This window comes from Phalacrocorax carbo, chromosome 4 (assembly GCF_963921805.1).
Source record: "Phalacrocorax carbo chromosome 4, bPhaCar2.1, whole genome shotgun sequence".
NCBI classification, from domain to species: domain Eukaryota; kingdom Metazoa; phylum Chordata; class Aves; order Suliformes; family Phalacrocoracidae; genus Phalacrocorax; species Phalacrocorax carbo.
In genome coordinates this window covers 47,565,185-47,581,167 of record NC_087516.1, presented here as the reverse complement: position 1 = coordinate 47,581,167, position 15,983 = coordinate 47,565,185, and the positions used below count along the sequence as shown (strand labels likewise).

The window sequence follows — 15,983 nt, the reverse complement described above, 5'->3', positions numbered from 1 at the left end:
TACATCATAGGGCTTATTTAGAAGCTTATAAGAACTTTCTCAAATGACAGTGTTTGGTCAGATGCTGCATATGTAGGCTTTGGAATGGAACAGTCTTAAAAATTTTCATGCTGTCTAAATCGTTGCAGCAGCATGTAAGAACCAACCAGTCGCACATTTTTCTTCTTAAGGTTTTAAAAGAATTTCAAAAGCATGAATTGAACTGTCACATCAGTGGTAGATGTTCTTATAGGATTGCACTTTGCAATAAATTTCCCTTTGTACTATTAGGACGTTGGGCATTGTAAATCTCGGTGGGTTCAGTGAGTGAAAGAGGAACATCATGAAAACAAAATTCCAGAGCTGTCAAATCAAGACATGGGAATAATGTTAACTCTTTAGGATTCTACATTATAGAATGCTTGTGTAACACCAAAGATGATGACAACTTTCATGATTGCTAGATGAAACCATGTCATGGCTCATGCCCCCAAAACCCAGTTAAGACAAGAAACCTAAGCAGAAAGAGGGATAACGGTTGTGGAGATCTGGAGGACTTCAATTCACAATTGCTAGTTGTATCAGTGGCGGCTGAGATTTCCAAGCCCTCTGCATTGTTTTGTTGAAAACTGAACTAAGTTTGATTGCTGTAAGGTACATTGTAACCTTCTGTGTTGTAAGGAATTGCATAGTCTGATCAATTAAAAAAAAAATTAAACCATAAGAAAAATTTAAGCATTGATATGAACCCTAGTAACTTGTGTGCAGAATTGAGAACAGATTTAATGCTGCAGGCCTTCAGAGTTGAATCTATAGGACCAGACTAGACTTCCAAATGTATGTGCTGGTGGCCCACTCCAGCAGCAAGAAAAATTCCTATTGCCCCTGGAGATATTGTAAGACGTGTCTAGATTTTGATCAAAATACAGAGGTAAACCAGGTAGAACTGAATTACTACAAGCAACAATAATAGCCTTCAACTGAATATTCAGAGAAGCTTAAGTATCTTGGCCAGTAAGGCTCCTGACAGACCTGTTATTCTGTTTGTCAAGTTTAAATCTGCATCATCAAAATATATCTGGCAAATCTCTCGCAAACGAATGTATTTTTCAGGCAAGGTTCTTTAAAGGTAAGTGAATTTGGATTTCAGACTTGCAAAACCATTGCCAAACGAGGCTGCAGTTGCCATAAAATTTCTCTGAAGTGTTAATATAGTAGAAAAAATAGCAAAACTTTGGATTGAGGGAACATGATGAAAACTATTTGTCATGCACAGTTCTAAAAGATAGATGCAAGCAAGGATGATAGAACAATCATTGAAGCTTACATCTTTCCAGTGGACAATCTACAGGCTATATGAGAAGCAAAGAAGCCAATAAAGGGCTGGCAAATCTCCATTTGCTAGGCATTAAAAACCGGAGGCCTTTCACTGATGGGTGAGGTATGCCCACAGTCTGGGGAGAATATCACAGGAGGGTGAGCAAAAATTGCTGAAGGGAGACCAAGAAACATGTTACACTGCTTTAGTCATTGGTCTGTCTTATTTGAACTGCTTTAGTTTCCACAGAGCCTATAAATTCTTTCTTGAAGGTTCAATAAAATTATGTAGCCCTATAAACATCTGAGCAGCAAATCAGACTGTGGTCAGAAGTTTGGGTCTGTGACAGGAAGAAAATAATTAAAATTATTCCTTGAGAAGAACGGGCAGGCTAAATATTTTGGCAGAACCTTAGACTCTTTCATTACTTGTATTAAGGGATGACGGTCCTCTTGTGGTAATTATACCTTTCACTTTCCAGCAAAAGCGACTGACACTGAAACTTCTAAGGGAATGAGACTGGCAACAAAAATGGAAGGCAGTAGAGAACACTAGAAATGCAACTGAATTTCCTTGTGGATATTAAATGAGAGTAGTGGAAGTTACATCTGAATCTGTTTGCGCAGGAAGGGATGGTGAGAAGCCATTCTGCACGTCGCTCCCAGAGCTCTTTGACTGCTGTCACCCCCCTGTCCTTACGGAGTCTAATCATGTGTTTCACATAACTTGATTTGGGGCTTATAAAGTCTTTTGCAGAAAAATGTTAAAATGGTTTCAGCTGTGCTGTATGTGGGTTTACTACTTTATTTTATATTTTGGAGAGTAAGGCTGCTACTGTGTGCGCTGTTTTTTTCAAGCGACCTCAGAGAATAGAAGAATGGAGCTGTTATTACATTACTGTTAGAAGTTAAAAGAGAGGGAAATGCAAAGTAGTATAATTAGCCATCAAAGACCGCTCGAGATGCTTTCTAGGTGAGTAGGTTAACAGACCTAACGTGATTTAATAGAAAAAAAAACCTTGCCACGGGAAGAATTGTGCTTACTGTTGTACCGAAGAAGCATCCCTTTTCAGTTGTTCTTAGCTCTTTAGTGAAGAACATAAGCTCCATCACCCAGTACAGTTAGATCACCTTTTACGATGTAAACAGAGCCAAAATACCCTGAAAGGAAAATAGAAATTACTGGCAAATCCTTTTGTAGAGCTACCAGTACTGAAGCCAGTAGCTGTATTTGTTCTGACTCTATTTCCACGTTGTTGCCCTTGCCCTTCTCTTCCTCCCTGCTCTCTGCAAAGCCATGACTAAGTGCTACAAACTGTGTTTGAGAGCGGTGGAGAGGTGGGGCAGAGGTGATCTATGTTTTAATCCAAGTGGCTCCCAATGCATGGCTAATGCAGAGACCTCAAACTCTGTGTAGAATAACAAAAAAGGAACTGCAGGCTTTAAAACGATTTGGTGCTTTTGCAGACATTGCAATCTGAAAACTGCTTTTCGTGAGCCTCAAATGTTCCGTATAGGACAGTGTGTCTTAAATAACCTGAGTCGTAGTCTCAAGTATAGTGTATTCAGGCTCATGACATCTGGACTAAGTATCAGTTGGAAGACAAACATCTTTAAAACCAGTGACCCTTCTACATCCAATACAGGTAGAAATCCCATTAAATTGGTATTTTTTCCAGATGCACTGCTCTGGCGAGTTGTACTGCCTCCAGGAGCTTGGAGGAGCTGAAGAGATATAGATTTGCTTTATATCACAAGTACTTTGTTCTTTCCATTGTTAATAAAAATTAGCCCAGTGCTCTTTCTGTAAAAAATCTGTATTTCTCTACATGTTCTGCATGTTGGCATTTTAGACTGGGATGCAGAGGTACCTGACATGGATAACAAGCTAGCCTGGTAGTAAGACTATCTCAGTGCTGTACAACATGTCTGTGATAATAAACATTCATTTCATTCTAAGAGCAGAACTCGCATGCTATCTGACTTCTTTCATTTTTTGAAATGACTGGAAAACACTGTGCTTTTCCTCCTGTTTTCAATCAGGACATGAAAGTGAAGCCCTGCTTGAGGGAAATGTGGGAGAAATGCACTTTCCACACAAAGGACAAAATACTTCAGTAAATACGTTGGCATTAGGATAAAAATTGGAGTACCATTCCACTTCCCAGCAAGTCGTCGTCTTCCTCCCAGTTACTTTCTCAATTTACTTGTCTTGAGCTCATCTGAATTATGATAGTATTCCGTAAAGGACTGCTTGGCAGGGCTGGTGTCAGACCGAGCTCCTTCAGTAACAGAATGTCTGCCATCTTTTGTTCTCTGTGGTAGTCAGCTCAACACAACATCAGAAAGTAGGACAGTGTATTTTTTTTTCTAAATCATAATAAATCAAGTATGCTCTCTGTATTTTTTATTTTCCATGGGTTGCTTTGTCTCAGAGTGGATATGATCATCTCCCCAAACACTACCACCTAGCAACTGAAATTATTTTAAAGGAACAAATTAGGTTATGTTGGCAGTGCAAGTGTCTCTTGATTTGACTTCAGAACAATCTACGTGACCTGTAAGCACAAAGTGAAGAAGTCTGTTTCCAACTGGAAGTGTCAGTCTTTGCATGTGTGGGGTGGGACAGGAAATGACATTGAATGTTTTTGTTCACCATTTCCCTGGATCTTTCATATGTAGCATCCCCAGAGACCATTTTGCTCAGAGCAGCAAGTATTCAATGACCTCCTACAGAGAAAAAAAATGCCAATGCTTTTCTTTAGAGAAGTTATACTGGAGTAGATATGCCTTCTTCCTTCCACCTGTGCCCTCAGACTGCCTCCTTGGACAGTTTTTTATATTTTTATAAAAAATATATATTTTTATGCTTCCTCCAGTATTTTTATACTGCTACTCAGTAGATGTGCTTGCTGCCCAAGACATTCAACTCCAAAGGGTACTACTAATCAATAGAATCTGTGCATTTAAGACCAAAGAAAATTTGTTTTTCTTCTCTGTTCGTTTCTTTATATCAAATGTGAGTTGTGTGGATTATCTGGGACAAAGCTGTTTCTCCCTTGAGGCCCTAGTTTACCACAAAGCCTTATTTGTGGGAATTTTTTTTTTCTTCACCCCCTGCCCCAACCTTCTCCCCCCACCCCCCAAAAAAAAACCAAACCCCAAACCCAAAAGGTGCCAGCAGCTGTGATCTCTTCTGTAAGACTGGTAAAAGGAAAGACAAGGTGGTATATCCTGATTTTGCATACAGAAGGAAGCATTTGTCTCTGGGAAAATACATCTATAAATTCATATTCAGATGTGTCATCATCAGTTTCACCTGGTTCATGCATGCCAACCAAAGCATCTAGAGTCTTAGGGACATGCGGTGAAGAAGAAACATCAGAACCAGCAGTTGCAGAGACCAGAGATAATGGGATCGTGATGCTTATTGAGAAGCAGTTTTTAAAGGGAATATACAGTTAACCACCTTTTTTTTTATTTAGGTAGTCTCATTCTATAAGATGTGGAACTCTGTCGCTCCTGAAGCGATGCTGATGAATTTCCAACTACAGTACTTAACGAGGAAGTAAAGTAGACTGTTTCGGTTAGTGAGAGGTATGGTGAAGTACTAAACTTTCTGGAGGAATCGGTCTCCAGCTGCAGCTCTGTGTGAAGTGCGCTTTTCTCCGAAATGTGCGATTGCTACTAACAAGGCCTGGGTTGCTTGGGAGGCTGCTCCGGGAGCTGACGGGGGTGTGTGCGTGTGTGATGGGTCTGTTGCTGTGGGAACTAATGAAGTTCTAAAGTCAGCAGTAAGATTTCCTTCTGCTTTGATCCCCTGGGGAGGATGAGCAAGTCCTTTTCAAATGCAAATCTTCAATATGTAGCCTGTGTAGAGGGAATAAAGATGGGAAGGAGAATAAATCTGTTTTAAGCTTCAGGCATTTTCAAATTGGATGTGCTACTGGTGCCCCTTTTTTAACCTTTCTTTTTTTCACTGTGCAAAACATTACCTTCAGTAAGGTCTGCTGTGCTAAACTCAGTCTGGTGTTTGCAAGTGATTTTTCTTTTCTGTGTGTGGGAAGTTGGTGGTTTGGTGGGAGTCTACGTCCTTCTCTCCCCAAAGAAGGGGAAGTGAAAAGCTTCCTGCTCCCCCGGAATGGTCATGTGCAGTTTTTGACCTTTTCCAGTAATACACGTTGTGGGGTTTGTTTGTTTGTTTGTTTTGGGTTTTTTTTTTCCCCACAAGCAGTTAGGAGCACAGGATGTGGCATGGAGGGAGGAATTCTGCCAATATGGAGCTCTTTTCTGACTGGGCCTGGGGGAGTTACACTTGTCTGTGTTTCCTTCTCTTCCTCTGCTTTTGAGAGGCCCCATCTTATTATTTCATCAACACCTATTACTGGATTGCAGATAATTAATTTTAGAATATTTTTTTTCATATTTTGCAACTTGTCACCCACGCTAAGGTGCTAATTATAAAGTACATTCTTCTGCCTTTTCTGAAGTAGTTATCTGTGCAAAAGCCTTTAAAGCACTGAACACCTTTCCTGTAAGGAGGTACAGCAACATAGAATTTGGGAATCAAACTATATTCAGTGGGTGTTTAATGTAATAGGCAAACTAAAAGCTGACTCTTATTGCTTGCAAGGTGTTGCCTGCTTGATGATTTAAAGGCCGACTTCTGCCTGAAAGGCTTACAATTTACACATTTTGGGAAAAAAATCATAATGGCTAGGTCAAGATGGCTGCAGTTGGAGAAAGAGTGCTTCAAATGTTGTTCCTGTGTTCCCCTACCCTGGGAGTGGCTGTCTAGTGAGTTCCCTGGAGTAAATCAGCCTCTAGTTCTATTACAGCCGCCAATTCCCACTCCTAGTTCTTGAACCAGAATCCTGGGAACGGGCAGTAACAGGTAAATGCGCAAGAGAGAGCGTTGCTGGAGGTGTGATACCGCTGAATGCTAGAGGATAAAGCCTTAATGCAGATACGGTTTTATAAAGTGTCTCTGAATCACCCCAAACCTCTGTGGCTTGGATTAGTTAAAGGGGGGACAAATATCGTCTGGCGTGCAGATGGGACAGTTGTGATGGGTCTGTTCGCATAAACGCTCGCTGAATCAAAATGTGCATTTCCCTTATTCAGCTATCGCTACCAAGGCCGCGCAGCGTTCTTAATTTTGGGGTTCGCAGTAGGATTTCAGTGCTGTAGTTCCTCTGACTTCGATGGCATGACTTCTGCTTCTCGGTGGGGAACTGAAAAAGGAGCTGGGCCCACTGTTTTCAAAGTTTCTTTTCATTCTAGTTACTAAGTAGGTCATGACTTTCACTTACCATGTGTTTCCCATAAAAGCCCTGGCTGCCTTGAGTGCTATATGATAGGTTGTCTGGAAGCTGGAGACAAAGTGCATGCACTCTGCTAGAAAGACTCTGAAATGTCTTGTATACAGTAGCTGAAGTTGCCACATGCTACTTGTGCTCCAGAGTCTGCACGTGGTCACGTGTAGAATGTTCACACTGCAGCATTCACAAGAAAACCATGTAACGATGAAAGAGCTTCAGTGCGTACAGTATGATATAAAAACAAGTTAAAAACAAACCTATGAAACATCTAAGGCGTGGAAAAATCTAAAAGGCTGTGCAGGACAATGCAAGCCTGTATTTTTGTGGACAGTGGTGGGGAAGGGAGAACTAAATGCATGTCAAAACAAATACACTGAAGGGTATGAAAAATGTTCTCTCCTCCAGATTTATTTTCCGTAACAGAAACGAAGATCAGTTTTCTTTTAATTCTCAAGCTATGTGTTGTGTAAATGTAGAATGGCGCTGTCTTCAGCTTGTAGAAAGCGTGTTAGAGGGATCTTCCAAAGCCAGCACTTTATTAAGCCATTTTATTAAAGTTACTGTTTATTTTACATGTGGCAATAGAAAACTACCAGGATTTTACTGCTGTGGAGCTTTGTTTTGGTTTGGTTTTTTCCCCCCTCTACATTGTCATTTTGCTAATGGTTTTAAACTTTCAAGTCTGTAAGCTCACCACTTGCACATGAAAATCGCCTTTATGAAAGAAAAAAATAAATTTACTAGATGTTTTACCTTTTTTCCTTTTTTGACAAACTGTACGTTTTTCCAACTCTACGGAACTCAAAGCAAAATTTACTAGTTTCAGGTATCCTAAGACACTGTTTAATATTCGGATCATCTGCCAGTCTTCTGGTGTAGGTCTTGTAACAACTATTGTGGTTTCCCTTCATGGGCAGGAAGATTTGTGCTGCATGCAAAGGGTGCATCGCTGGGACAGTGTAGCTGTCTTCAGTGGTTTTCCAGCAGGGACGCAAGCAGATGGCTTGGTAACATCTCTGGGAAGAGACGGAGAAACGTTTGCAGAAACTATTGCTGCAGCGTAGTTGGGCTGTAGACCAGACAGACGAGCTGTTGGGTGTCTGATGTGTTCTCCCTCAGAAAAGACTCAGTGCCAAGGTATCTGACGGCATATGCCGTATCCACTACCCAAGGCCTAACGGGCCAGGCTGGTCACAGTGCATCAGGACTGCCACTTCTGTCCTAAGGAACAGTTTCCCACAAAGTTCAGAGGTAAACTTAGATGAATGACAAGGTCTAGGCACCAGGACCTCAGGCTAAATCCTGCAATTCATTGCTTCTGCAGAGGCAGCTAAACAAACAAGAATTCTGGGCCTGACCCAGTACTGGTTAAAATCTGTGGACTTTCTGCTGAACGAAAATAATCAGTCTTAATAGAATTCTTAATGGCTTTGAAATAGAGATCAGTGGGTTTGCTATTAAAAAAAAAAAACAACAACCAAAACAAAAAAAACCCAAACAAACCCAACCTTTTAAAATGGCAGAGTTAATTTCATGTATTATAGGTGATCTGGTTTTTTTGCTTACTTCTGTATAAACTTTTAATAAATCACCATATATAATCTGGGAGAGGAGGAAAGGAATAATCCCTGGTGAGGAAGAGAGTATTTCTGAATAAAGGTGATGAGCATAAAACTTTCCCATCTGTTCTCTAGCATGGCTTCCACCATTTGACATACAGATCGATAGCTGAGAAAAACTATGTGATGTTTTAAGTGTTTTGTGGAATAGGAAGCCTTTTCTGAACAGACAGAGCCTTGGATGGATGGATCAGAAAAAGGCAAATGCCTTGCTGAAAAATCTATCCTCTCTGCATCTAAATGGAGTTGGGACTACAAGGCTTTTATAAGGAAAAGCTGATGAGTAAGTCTTTTGAGTGTGCATAAGCACATAATAAATCTGAACTCTGCAATGTGACCAACTGTATAGCAGGGTGGATCTGAAAGGCTATAACTTTGAAATCTATGGAAGGACTTTGTAGTCTGTTCTCCAGTTCCGCACCTTGAATTAATCAGCTGCAGTTTATACTTACATTTTGATTATGGAGCACCTGAGTAACTTACATTGCAGTACAGGAGCTAGATTTATAGTAGAGACACATTAATCCTTATGAGATAAGTATCTAAAATCCTATTTTAGTCTATATAGAAGAAAAATATGTGGGAAGGTGAGAGGGGCCTGACTGTATATTTAGTCTTTAGTAGCTGTGTAGCAGAGGCGTTCACAGATGAATAGGAACAGTTTTCTCTGTAGCAAGGAAAATTAAAACTAGGTATATAAATTTCTTTGTTCCCCAGGTTTGCTCTGTGGAATTATTCTGACTTCTTCTTGAACAGATTTACCCTGAAATAAATGAGATCCAGCTCTTGTTTTTCTGCAATAATATAACTCAATGTAAATAAATAATCATGTTTTCTTTATATTCAGGTGTATTTGATCTGAACTCATCACATTCGCCAAACTCACTTAGCAAATATTATAAAACTAAGGAAACTATTTGAGGGTATAAATGTAATATTTTATTTTTTTTTTTAAGTAAATTGGAATTTTGGTTAAGTATCATGGAAAACTTGGAAGTAACTCTGAAGAAACTTCTCTGGACTCAGAGAAAAAGTCTTGGCAGTATGAGGGTCCTGTGCTGTCCAGGTGAGATTTTTGAAGTTTCATGCACCAGTCTCAGCAAGAGAGGAGAAGAAAAGCAAAACAAAACCAAGTTTGCTGTATCCTATATCTTTTCATTGGACTCATAGGGTCACTTTCCAACTATGCAGGGGGAGAGTTCAGAATCTGACACAAAGAGATGTTATTGTTGGCAAACGGGGAATGAATGTGCTTGTAGATAGAAGGGGGTGGTGGCAGGTGATTTAATTTGGGGAGAACACATTCTGCCTTTTGGTAGGGCCAACTTGCGAAGCAGTAAGCGTGCTGTTTATTGGATATGCAAATCAAGAGTCCTTCCTCCTGATGAGGAAGTGTAGCTACTGTAGAAGTGGGAGAGTTGGAGCATATTGTAAGGAATATGAGACCCTTCGAGCCTTATTAGAGAAGGGGAGAAGTGCTAGAGCACTGACAGTGCAAATTAACTCGCACAACCAAAAATTTATTACATTTTGTTTATTGTAGAAGGTAATCAAATAAAGTTTTGTAAAAATGCTAATGCACCTCTGCACTAGGACTGTGGTCAGAAAAGCTAATTGCAGATGTCTCTGCAAACTGCTGTTGGCTGTTCGCAAGGGTGGGGGCGGCAGGCTCGGGAGGCATCGTCCCCACTCTGTATCAGAATGGGAAACCTTTTGATTGCTTTGTTTGGGTTTTTGATTCTTTCTTGCTGGTTTTGGTTTCTTTGTTGTTGTTTTGTTTTTTTTTTTATTTCTGTGACACAGGACTTTACTCTTAAAGGAGAGTTTGAAATTTAATACCCAAATAAAGGAAGAAAGGCTGAAAGGCAGAAGGAACACAGGATGCAGTGCTCTAGATTTTTTTTGTTGTTGTTGTTATTCTGTAACTAGGAGAAGAATACCCATTTTTTTCTTCCTGCTAGATTTTGTGTAACTCCAGTTTCTTTCTTAAAATCATTCCTGTGCCAACAGTATTGCTTGTTTTGGTTGGAGTGGCTGGCAAACTGTGACTATAATATAGTAGTATAAAGTGCACAGTGAACCTACAAATGCTTTTCTGGAAGTTATTGCTGCAAGTGTCACTGACAAAGCTGAGTTGGACTTGGAAGCTCTCTCACTGGTGGTAATCTCTGCACAAGTTTTCTCCCAAACGAAGATGAAAGGGTTTGCCTTGTTTTTCTTCTTCAAAGAGTTAGTCAGCCTCCTGCCATTGTCAACAAGTGGAAAGAAAATATTTGGGTCTTACCTTGCTAAACTGTCAGAAATTCTTTTTTTTTTTTTTTTTCTTTGTCTCCTTGATTGGTCAAATATTAATCGTTACTCCCTTCTACAGCACTTTGTATTGTAGCACCATCCCTGTCCCTCTAGAAACCTTGACTTATCTGTGGTACTGGGTACTGTTGTCTGACAAATATACCTCTTGACACGGGGAATGATTTCATCGTACCTTTCCCCATACTAAATTTCTCATTACCACTGTGCCTGTGACTCTGACATTTTACCATTTCTGTGTGGAAATGGAGGCCCGTCCACAGTCATTTTAGGCTGTCCCCAAGGCATTCTCCTATGTCACTGGTAAATATGACAGATTTGTTGTCTAGAAAGACATGAATGGAAGGAGACGGGAAGGGGCTAGTTTGTCCTTCCCCCATTAAATTACAGCAAAATCTGCTAAGAAAATGTGTTAGCTTTATGGGCCCCATTTATGCAAAATAGCTATTCACGTTCCTTTTCTGAATAGACACAAAGCATCCCCCTTTCTGCAAATTACCACATGGAATAGAGGGGCTACATGAGATACAGCAGCATGAGATGTTGTACACCAAAATCATTACCCACCGATAAATGCTATTCAGAATGGTTTTGTAGATTATATACATACCTGCAGAGAACTGTATAGCAAAGTTAAATTACTTTTTTGTGACTGAAGCATGCTGCTCTGTCGGTCTTGATTCTACCTATTGGGTTCATGTGGACACACACATGTATGTTTGATTGTGCAGGTAGGATATATGTGCTGCACCTTCGTTATCTGTTTGCCAGAACTGATTCTTTGTGATCATGCTTATCTTTTAAATTATAACTCGTTTTCAGGACTTGACATCTATCCTGAATAGATCTGTTAGTGTTCTTGGTTTTGAATGTTGTCATTTAATTTGCTTTGCTATGAAAAGAAGTTATGCTTGAGACAGAAGTATTCATCAGTCTCATCCTCTAATTCACTTTCAGTTTAGGGGCAGGTTGCCTCAGTTTTATCCCATTCATTCCTGGTAACTGTAAGGGCCATTGTAAAGCTGTGAATACAGTTCTTTCAGGAGAAAAATTAGCCTGAACTTAGGCTTTTTTGTTTTTTTGAGGCCACTCAGAAGTGGAGTACTCTCTTCTTCTCTTTCATAATGAATTTTGGGAAAAGCAGGTTGCGTACTGTGAATACTCTGACCTCCTCACCCTCACCACACAAGTGCTAAAGGATTCCCCCCGCCCCCAAAGTGTCTGGCTGCATAAACAGATGACCTGCCTGTTTACCACAGACTCATTCTCTGGATGTGAAATAAATTTCAGTGACTCAGTGCTTCCTATTAAGTAATATTATCAATATTTTTAGAGGAACGTGGTGGAATTTTCCATGATCTCTGTGGCAAATTGTTTGTTTCCAGCATGTCTAGTGGACTTACTGCAAATGGCTTTCTGGTGTCATTTCCTTTAGGAAATGGAAGGGATAATTTTGATATCTCGGGACCAGATAATATATGAGTATTTATGTGTTAATAATAATTATACTAATAACTATTTTCTTAACTATAAAATGAATGGAACAGCTACAAGAAGATTGTTCTAACAACATATCAGGTTAAACACTCAAGAGCCCTAGTTAGAGGTCTTGTATTATGGCCTCAATAACTTCTGCATTCTTTTCAGTAAAAAGTGTTGTTCTTACGCACAGTGTAGTCGCATTAGTCTGTAGTAGTACTTTGTGGTCCCTAGTTTCTGCCCTATGTCCTCTCCTATCGTACATACTATTTAAGCCTCTATCTCTGCTCATAGAATGAGTAAAAAGTATGAAACCAGCACTATTTCAGGGATCTCTCCTCTTCTGTGGCAGTGTTCAGCTCATTAGTTCTAGCAAAAAATTGTTACAGAAGTAATTTATGTTGTTTGGTTTGTTAATAAGTGCATTTGGGAGACTATGATTTTTATTGAAGAACATTCTTGGTTCCTGAGGATTTATCTAAAGCACATAAACTTTATTTGAAACACGTGGACCTATTAAGTTCACATATCTGACTGTGCTTTTAACTATAACTGGCTCGGGGAGGTGGCTGGGCCTCTGATACTTATGCTGACCAGTATGCTCTCCTCCTGGTTTGGTTTGGGTTTTTCCCCTCCCTAATCTGTTTACCCACATAGTGACATTTTATTTTTAGACTGTAAATGGTTCTGGTACTGTCCTTTTGTAGTGTACTGATCAAGATCCAAACAAATAATGAATGTGATATCTTTTGTGTCTTAAGGCACTCATGCATCCCATCTGTAGAGGTACTTGCGTAAAGTTTGCAGTGTTAAGAGTGTCTTACAAAGTATCTACTAAGTTGATATTGCAGAATCAATTGCATCCTGTCGAGCAGTGACTGGCAGATAACGCTTATGTCCACTTCTAGCTCTTAGCAGAACCCTGCTAACTATGCTCTGTGGTACAGACAAAACTGGAACTGTGCGAAGCAGGGGAGAGGGGACGTGTCCCTGTTATTTATATGTCTTTCCTAAAGTAAAGTTCATTTTCTGTAGCAACGTACTTAGGGTCTACTCCTAAATTCTGAAGTTACTGAGTGAAAATGACATGGTTGCGTAACATGATAATAGTTATTGGATTGATACTAACATCTCTCTCTTGCTTTTATCGTGTCACATACATAAATTACTACGCTTCATATGCGGGTGCCAGCATTAGTAATATCAACCGCAATATACACTCACTAAAACTTAGTTCTTTTTATTGTCACATGTGCAATCAGAGATGTGAACATAACGTGACCGCTGTGCTCCAGTCGCAATGCGGGAGGCTACTGCTGTCTAACAATATTCCGTAGTCCATGGTCCAATGTTGTTTTATTTAATCATAACCTTTGATCTTCTACAACACAATTCAGAAATCTTGGGTGTGATCCTGCAGTTACTTGTAAGGGAGGACCTTGTAGCTGTATAGATCCCTATGCAATTGTTGTCAAGGCTGTGTCTATAGGTGACTGTTTACATGACTGAAGTTGACCAGGGTGGATAAGGAATCCGAGCGCATTTGTCGCTCGCAAGAGTGTTTTTATTTTGAAGACTTGGGAATGCTTCCTCATGCAGGATGCTTTTCTGCTCTTGTGTGTCTGCCCAGTTGCGGCAGTATCTTTTGTCAGCTTGAAAAAAAAGAGATCAAGAGCTCAGAAGGCAAGAAGACTGAGCTTTAAGATTTGTTTTTCCAGGAGAAGGGATGAAGGGAAGCAGGGAACATAATATTTCTGTAATCAATATCGACTGGATTCCTGTAGGAGTATTTCCTAAGATGTGGGCTAAACAGCGGGAAGGGGGGGGATGTATGTGTATATATATTTGTGCACATCATTGGATATTGGAAAACATTTCTAATTTATCTTTTTAAATGTTTCATTGCACAGAAATTAATACTGGCTGGTTACTTGCCAAGGGGTCTGTGAATATAGCAAGGCTATGTGTACAGAAGCTTCATACCTGGCTGACAGTAATGTCAGGGTAGAAAAGGAAATGCTAGATAACCTCCTTGGTTAAAAGAGCTTACATGGTAATCAAATCCTTTTTTATCGACCCAAACTGCCTTTCATACAGTTTCTTTTGTGTGAGTTTGAACTTACCGACCCCTGAGCTCGAAGCCGCTGAAGTTGGATGAATTTACCCTAGCTAAAGCATCAGAACACCACAGTTCGCACACATGATGTGTATCGTCTGGAGTCAGTATCATGCACTGGTTTCAGCAGAAGTAATTGGTGTCCTAATATAACTGTCCTCTCATCCAAATAGTTTTCATAGCTCAAGTGAACCATAAAAGACAGACCTCCTACATGATCTGCAGTGTAACTTTGATCGATTTACATGGTTGAGTCATTGATCTGACTTACACTCAATTGAGGCTTGATGTGTAACAATGAACTTAGAATAATTGAACTGAAGGCAGTCAAACTGGTATAAAAATGGATATGGAAGACTAATGAAGTCCAGGAAACCAGAATGGATCGATACCTTAAAAAAACATAATTTTAAGGCTGAACAAATTCTGTTTAAAAAGAGTTTGGCTATATTGTTCCTCTGAGACTCTTGTGTGGCCACAGGCAAAGAAATGGTAATTTTTGCCTTGGTCGTGAGTTTATAGTGTGGCACTTTTAATAGTAAAAATGTAGAGAGATGGTTAGCGTACAGCTAGCATATAAAAGTAGCTTTGTGTAATGTATTGTGCTATTATAGCAGAATGTTTAACCCTGACCAGGACAGGTGAATTCAAAGGTGAATTCACGATGGACTTTCTTTTTTCCTCCTCTAAAGATTTTGATTGAATATCAAATTTTTATTCAGTAACAAAACACTTCTTTGATTATTTAAAATTTGGAAAATAGAACAGTACTGTCAGAAATGGATTTTAGTGAGGGGGTGCAGTATTCTTAACAAATGTCTGAGATATTACCTTTTTTCCTTGTGTATAAATCAATTTACCTGATCACCGTGTCTTTAATCTGCAGTTTTATAGGCATTGTCTGTATTTCAATTAAGGGGTTGCAGGAAACACGAAGGACTGTCCTCTGGAATGTTCCCAAATTTTATTTTATCACAAAGTACTTAAGCATAATGTTTCCATATGTTTTGTAGCATTTTGCATCTTAAATAACCTGAATGATAGTCAGCCATTGCCATGATATCATTGCTTCATGACTCATTTCCTACAAATGAAACTCTGACTAGGTGGTAATTTATTTAGAGAGAAATACTGTTAACCTCTCAATTCAGCCATGTGCTGAGAATGGATGAAATTCATTCTCCTTGCGTATACCTATACGTCTGCTTAATATAACACGTTCTTAAATCATGCCTGATTATTTTTTTTTAAAATTCACCAAAGCTGTAGGCTTTTTAAGCTCATAGTCTCTTTTAGTTAGTGAGTTATGTGCATTACTATTTACTGAACAGTGTATTTTTTTTAATTTTTATTATTTGAAAGGCCACAAGACCTAATTTTAGAAGTAAAGATTTTTTCCTTTGAAGGGTACAGCTTCTTGTGAGCCATTGCAATCTTTTGCTCCATTTCCAGGAAGACAACTTCAATAAATGTCAAATGTAGAATGCCATGACTTATAATGACATTGCTGCAGCAAAGCTTGTAGATTTGTCACACTTGCCTTAAACCATTGTCATCAAAACTACGGGTGGGGGAGGGAGGGTGGAAATCCAGTGTGATTTTCATTCCTGTCTACTTTCTTTCCCCCTCAGAGTGGTATCTTCTGGCCACTGTGCCTAACTGTTTTCTCTAACGTGTTAAGATAAATGAAGACTGAAATGATCAGTGTCATACCTGTAACAGTGTTGCCCTTGTTAAAGGAGAGAGGTGCTTGCCTAAGAATTGTGCTAGTTCACCATCGGGTACTTACTTATTCTGCAAGAGTGGTTTTTGGTTGTTGGGTCTGGGGCGGGGGCTGGTGTT

At 39.6% G+C, this 15,983-nt stretch overlaps 1 long non-coding RNA gene across 1 annotated transcript in view; it reads left to right on the top strand.

Moving 5' to 3' along the window:
* LOC135313087 (uncharacterized) overlaps positions 1–15,983 on the top strand; it is a 307,634-nt gene that overhangs the window by 231,511 nt on the left and 60,140 nt on the right. The window contains exon 6 of the long non-coding RNA XR_010372679.1: positions 4,782–4,893. This is a non-coding gene — a long non-coding RNA (uncharacterized LOC135313087). The remainder of the gene's footprint in view (positions 1–4,781; positions 4,894–15,983) is intronic.